The sequence below is a fragment of the Cryptomeria japonica genome, chromosome 4 (genome assembly GCF_030272615.1).
Source record: "Cryptomeria japonica chromosome 4, Sugi_1.0, whole genome shotgun sequence".
Lineage (NCBI taxonomy): Eukaryota > Viridiplantae > Streptophyta > Pinopsida > Cupressales > Cupressaceae > Cryptomeria > Cryptomeria japonica.
Window position 1 is genome coordinate 21663315 of NC_081408.1, and position 6630 is coordinate 21669944.

The 6630-nt window shown below is 35.9% G+C and overlaps 1 long non-coding RNA gene across 2 annotated transcripts; it reads right to left on the reverse strand.

Annotated features, from left to right (window-relative positions):
- Positions 1–469: 469 nt before the first annotated feature.
- On the reverse strand, positions 470–4366 carry LOC131052051 (uncharacterized). 2 transcript variants are annotated; one of them, XR_009107272.2, is made up of 4 exons: positions 4093–4366; positions 1903–3669; positions 1587–1669; positions 470–808 (listed from the first exon to the last, which is right to left on the reverse strand). It is a non-coding gene; the product is annotated as an uncharacterized LOC131052051 (long non-coding RNA). The 2 variants fall into 2 exon arrangements; XR_009107271.2 differs by having other exon boundaries at positions 1587–3669.
- Between the last annotated feature and the right edge of the window lie 2264 nt (positions 4367–6630).

Consider the following 6630-nt stretch of genomic DNA (forward strand, 5'->3'; position numbering starts at 1 on the left):
TGTTGCTGTTAAAGCACATTAGTGCATCAAAGAAAGAATACTCAAACAAGTGCTGCGATGCAGCAGGAGTCCCTGCCAACTGCCAGGATACAACAAAAAATGTTTTTGCTTTAGCTAGAAATGTAGTTCATATTTAAACATTGCTTAGGTGATACTTTTATATCAAACCCACATGACTGTTCACCAAGATTGCATGACTAACAGTAACGGAATTTGAGTTGATTTATTTAGCCTTACTGTTTCTATATATATACTTTTGTCAATTGTAGGTCAAGCTTGTTTCTGGCTTTACAACATGATCAGTCTAATTTTTGTATATAACAAGGAACTTAAGGTGTAATGAAAAATCTATGATATATCAAGTAATTTTTATGGCAGACTATTAGATCCTCTATGCAACTGTAGAAAACTGAGGTATTTATTATCGAGAAAGAACATAAGTATTAAGACAAAATATAAAAATAGTGTCTTCCCATGAATATTAGTATAAATTCAATATGTTCAAAATATACAGTGATGTTTTGGCCATTGACTAAATAAGTATTCTGATTTGGGAAAAACAAAATTTAAGTTTATACTGTTCCCTAAGTTTAAATCTGTTTGGCATATGCTCTTGTGCATCTTTTGTTAATTGCAAATTGCAGAACATTACAACATCAAATTCGTTGTTCATGATTGTAATTTGATATGCAGGAAGAGTTTGTTCAAGAAAAAGTCCAGATAGTCCAACGCAAGCTATGGCCACTGGTTCTTTGTGCAAGAAAAAGTCCGGATAGTCCACTGTGAGCTACGACCAGTGGTGCTTTGTCTGCACAAAGAGAAGTGAAAAAATTCATAATTTGAGATTAGCATTTCCAACATCAGTGCAGATTTCAGGAGAGAAAAACAACAAAATTTTAGTTGTTGTAAGCAAGAACACTGAAGCATTTGAGGTTGACCGTCAAATTTAAGGATGGCTTGTGAATTTGGCAACTTTGTTGTGTTCCGACACATTGTCCAAACATGCAAGGGCAAAGCACACATGAGAGTTGGATATTTTGTTTGAGGCTCTTGAAATACTGAAAGATCTAATAGAAAACACAGTATAGACAATGTGGAAGAAGATGTACTACCTCTGTAGGTGTTCTCATGGTCTGATCTATATGCTGGAAGAATTAGTCAACTAGGAGGCTGAGGCTGTCTATAATCTATGCATTGGCAGAAAAGAGGCATAGTTGACCCAATAATTGATCCTCAGCTTGTGGTAAACATCATTTATAACTATTTGAGAAAAACTACAGAGACAACAAAAAGTGCTTGGCAGACCAGGGTATTGGCAGTCCTTACGTGGTGTATTTGCTGTGGAACTTGGATTATGCCCTTCAACTTCAGTAGAATGCAAAGACCAAATGATCTTGTCGAAAATGGCACCAACTAAATTGATAAGATTTGTTTGTGCGTTCTTTTGTTTAGAGAATTTAGTGGGAACAATAAAAATAAGTTTTAAAATAACAGGACATAACACCAAAAACTATGAAAAAAATAAATAGAAATACCCCAAAATTCACATAAAACTAGACAATAACATAAGCAATCTATAAACATACCTTGAAAGGCGCTATAGGCCTGCTTGGCCTGGAAGATATTACAAGCCACCTCATCTGTTTAATCTCCATACAAGTCTACAAATCTGATACACAATATCCACACAGAAATAACAAACCGACCTACCACTTGAAATACAAAAGAAACATAACCCAAGCTAATGAGGAAACTCTCTGCTACATCCTAATATAAATGCAAACAAAATAAAACCCCACTGATATTTCTAAGCAAGGCATCCCTGCAAACTGCTAAAGCATTTATAGACTCATTTACTATAAGTAGCCGTATGGTTTTTGTCTTCTTGTCTCATTCTTTTACCTTCAATGGAACATAAAGGAATCCTCAAAATGCCATTCCATGGTATCCACCATCTGCCTCATATTTGTCATGGTGCATAAGGAATTCGTCTTTGGATACCTGCAATCACATAAAGCTAAAACAATTTGACAATCTACATTAAAGTTACAGAACATATAATGATATTAAAAGCCACAGGGCAAGGAGCCAGCTCACCTTAACATAACTTGTATACAAACATTAAAAATCAACAGCTGGATAAGCACAATTATATCCACGCTCTCTCATTGCTGAACGTAACAAAACAACTTCTAGATAAACACAACTATGTCTATGCTCTGTCATTCTCAGTTCATGAAAACATACATAACAAATAAAAGAACTAAGAGTTGAATAAGCAAATATGTATCATTGCTCAAATTAACAAAACATTAGTAACCTATAAATTGCGAGAAATTCTTCATACACCCTTGAGACAAATAGCCAAGGCTCACAGAGACCAGGATGGATGCAGAGATTGCTACCTTGTAGAGACGAAGGATGTAGCATGCAATAAATACATAATTGAAACAAGAACTGTATTCAACAAAATGGAAAAGTTTTTGAGTCAACTAGACTTGTTTCCAATTTACACACAACCCATTAATCTAACTACTTATTTACATGGCAGTAACACACTTTAAAGAGAAGCAAACATTTTATCTAACTACTTATTTAAGCGAAATACACAACACCCTGCATTAGTTTAGGGGTAATAAATTAATGTGCATTGTATATACTGTTACAAACTTATCTGAATGTGTGCTTTGTTGTACTTGAGAACAATCCTGTTCCACAATCTTCAGTTTCATGTGCAAATTTGCATGGGCCTTGAGATGTACCATTCAGGTGATATGATTTTATTCCAAAGTACAACAAATACATTTTTCACAAGAACTTTAAACCATAAACAAAGAACTTTAATTAACTGAAACAAAACCCTAGCATCTATCATGTAAAACTTAAATAGATCACAACAAAAAATCAAATTTTCCATTACCTGTAACGCATTAAAATTAGAGATAAGAGAGCCAATGTTCTATTCAAATTATTTCAACAGCAAAATGTCAGAGGCCTTTTTTTGTATACATTTTTGATCTACATTATTGCTGAGTGGCTGCTTGTTAGAAATCTGGCATCAAATTTAAATCTATGGTCAAAGAGGAACAGAGAGAAAACTATTTACATGGGCACAATAAACACCTATCACTAAATTTTATAGTATCCAGTATGTGCTAGAACTGTCTTCAGATTAATCCTGCAAGATAGTTATGTCTGCAACCTCTTTGCTCAGTGTAACTGATTGAGTAATAGAATCTATTGTAGCTTTCCTACAAAGTATCTATTTAGCTACATCAATGATAATTTAATTGGACCCCACAATATTTAAAAAGGACATAATATGAAAATTATAATTCTATTAACTATCTGAATATCAAAGTACCGAGTTCACCAGTGCACCCAAAAGCAAAGGCCACGGTGAACACAAGAGTATTATAGCTTAAACATCCTTCATGAGCAAATGATAAAGAAACAAATGTCAGTAAGGATTACTTGTCTGGAAGCCTTACAAAGCTGCAGCTAGCTTGGCTAAATCTAGCTACAATCCTTTTCTTTCAATGGTAAACATGAAAAAATTATCTATAAGCTATATGGGAATTGAACTTAAATATAATAGGTAAAAGAATCCAATCAGTGATAGTGCCACCTCTGCCTTCCTTGCCACTTCTACCTCTAGCATTGGACAATCTGCACACAAAAACAAGAATCCTAAACTTAAGATTATGAATCAAAAGCAAACAGGGAAAAAATGAAGACAATATGTTTAGGTGGATTACTAATCTTAATCAGGTGGCCTAAAATTACCTTAATACTTCTGTGCAGTTTATAGTTAAAAACACTTTAAATCACTAAATAAAAACTGTACAAATATTATACTTGATAATAAAAGTGGGGGAAATTGAGTTTGGGTCAAATGACAGCATTTTGGAAAACTTTTTCTCTGAGAAATTTTCAAAAATCCATTCTTTAAATTCAATGCAACCACCTCATCGAACAAAATTTGATGAGGTGATTACATGTAATCTAAAAAAACAGATTTAGGGAGGATCTGGATCTGCAGGCTTTTAAAAGCGCAAATAATCTGCCACTGCAAGGCACTCATAGAAGTACCTAGGACCAAGATGAAAAAATGGAGTGCAAGTACTAGTTCTTCCAATCAGTCTACATTCTCCAAACCTTCCAGCACGTTCAGTATCTTCAATGACTTGGCCTGTTCTAAACCTTCTATTTTCTCAACTCTAGGGCAATCGCACATCCGAAATGTATGCAGTGATGCCAAATCTACATAGGTCGCAGTCACATATTTCCAGTCCCTCGTGGTTTTATTTGACCACTAATACATCTGATACTCTCCAGAAAATTGGGACATTAAGGGAAGAGTACTAGTAGTTGAGCATGTATGATTTGTTGGAAGGGTTGTTGATACTTTTTGTTCTAATAATAGTACAAATAAAAAACCTATTCTTTGAAACATAAAATATCAATTTTTGTGTCTTTATGCTCAATAGTTGTGATTTTAAAGTTGTTATTGTTAGGAAATGTACCATTAGTTGTGAAAAGTAACCAATCATGTAATGCCACATCAGCTGTACAAGTATTGGGGCCTCTTTTGCACGTCTATTGGTCTCACTTTTTTTTTGGAGTTGTGAAAAGTAACCAATCATGTAATGCCACATCAACAACACAAGTATTGGGGCCTCTTTTGCACGTCTATTGGTCTCACTATTTTTTTGGACTGTTTTAGACACTTGGCAAAAAGCATGCTGGTGTGGCACCATACTTGATGATATGACCCAGAAACTTTAGTTATAAGCAGAGACTCGCCAAGTAAACTACTATAAAAAATTGAAAGTGATTTGAAATTTCCACGTAAGATTTTGAGAAGGGCCAAGTTAAGCTGCACAACTACTGAGTCCTCTCCCCTAATAGGATTTAGTGAAAAAACACCAAACCCAAGACCAAGAACTGGCCAAGACAAGTTTATTCGGCGGACCTCACATTTCAGTAGTACCATTACCACAGTACCAAAACATAAAAAGTTGCTGTTAGATCAACCAATAGTACTGCAGCGTGGGTTGGGTTGGCAATGATGGGACGCGTCTATTCTAGTTCCAAAACGACAGTACGTATTGTTAGTCGCACATTTTACACAGTCGATTTTGCAATAAACGACTGCGATTGACTAACCTGTTGCTAACATGTTGTATGAAAGATATGTTTTGAAACCAGAATAGCTTCAGCCGCAATGATGTACATTGATTTGTTCCCTCCAGACTTCCGGCAACTGTTCACACTGTAGTCTACTCTCCTATCAAATTAGGTGTGAATAACTTTTCATATTATCAAGATGATTTGGTATCTTGGGCAGGACGATCCTACAAAGGTTGGGCGGCGGGTGGTCATAATGCAACATAATTTGAATGATGTTGATTCCGAAGAAAAAATAATATCATGAATTATTTTTGCCAGCCACACAAAATGGTACTCTCGGAGGATCTGTAAAATAGGGTGTTTTTCTTTTATTTTTGTATTTTTACAATAATGGGATGCAATCATGAAGATTTAGTTAAAAATTAAACAAAATTTCATTGTGTTTTGTAGATTTTAGAAATTGCAAGGAGTGTTGTTTTGTCTGGAGATTAACAACTATTATTTTTTGAGTGTAGCCTAGGGAAGTGCCAGCTAAAACCATTTGACAAGATAATTATTTTCTATTTATTAAATAGACTAAAAATCAAAATTCATTTGTATTCTAATTTTTAATAATGTAAAATAATTGTTTGAGGCCTGCTAATGGGCTTTTGAGGGTTAATCCTCAGAGGATGGGTGAAGGAAGATAGGAGTGGGACCCGCCAGATAAGGGTTGGACTAAGGTAAATTTTGATGGTGCTTTGAGGGGAAATCCAGGGGTTTCTGGAGCCGAGGTAATAGCTCGAGATGATTGTGGTAACATACTAGCCATAGGAGCAAAAAGATTGGTGGATGGATCGAACAACGAGGCTGAATGCCAAGCGGCTTTAGAGACCATTCTAATGGCCAAGAAAATGGGAGCGAAGAAACTCCATCTGGAGGGAGACTCTCAGATTGTGGTGAATGGGATAGCTAGAGGCCAAATGGAGGCATGACATTTGGACAAACACGTTCGAAGAATGAAACTTCTTCTGTGTGGGTTTGAAGACTATAAGGTGACTCACATTCTTAGGAAAGCAAATGTGGAGGCTGACAAGCTTTCAAATGTGGGAGCGAATGGCTCATTGGAAAATAATTTTAGATTATTCGAGGACTTTCGATATGTTAGTGCTCTTGATCTTGGTTGAATTGCTTAAACTTAAGGAAGTGAACCCAAATTGTTTTTGAAGTGGTTGATGTTGACATTGGCCTTGTGGGAAGTAATGGCCTTCGTGGATTGTGATCCACGATGTTGGTGCAAGTGGCCTTAGAGGTGATGGAGTGATGATGGCGACAATCGGTGAGTTGGCTTGGTGATTATGCGTGTTTTGATCTGATTCGTGTGGAGCATTCATGGCATGCGATGGAGGCGGCTTTTTTAAGGCCTTGGCTTTTGGTTCCCTGACATTTCGTTGTTTTGGTTTTGGTGTTGGTTGATTGTGTAGGTTTTGGTTAAGAGGCAAGGCAGGATGGAGGCGA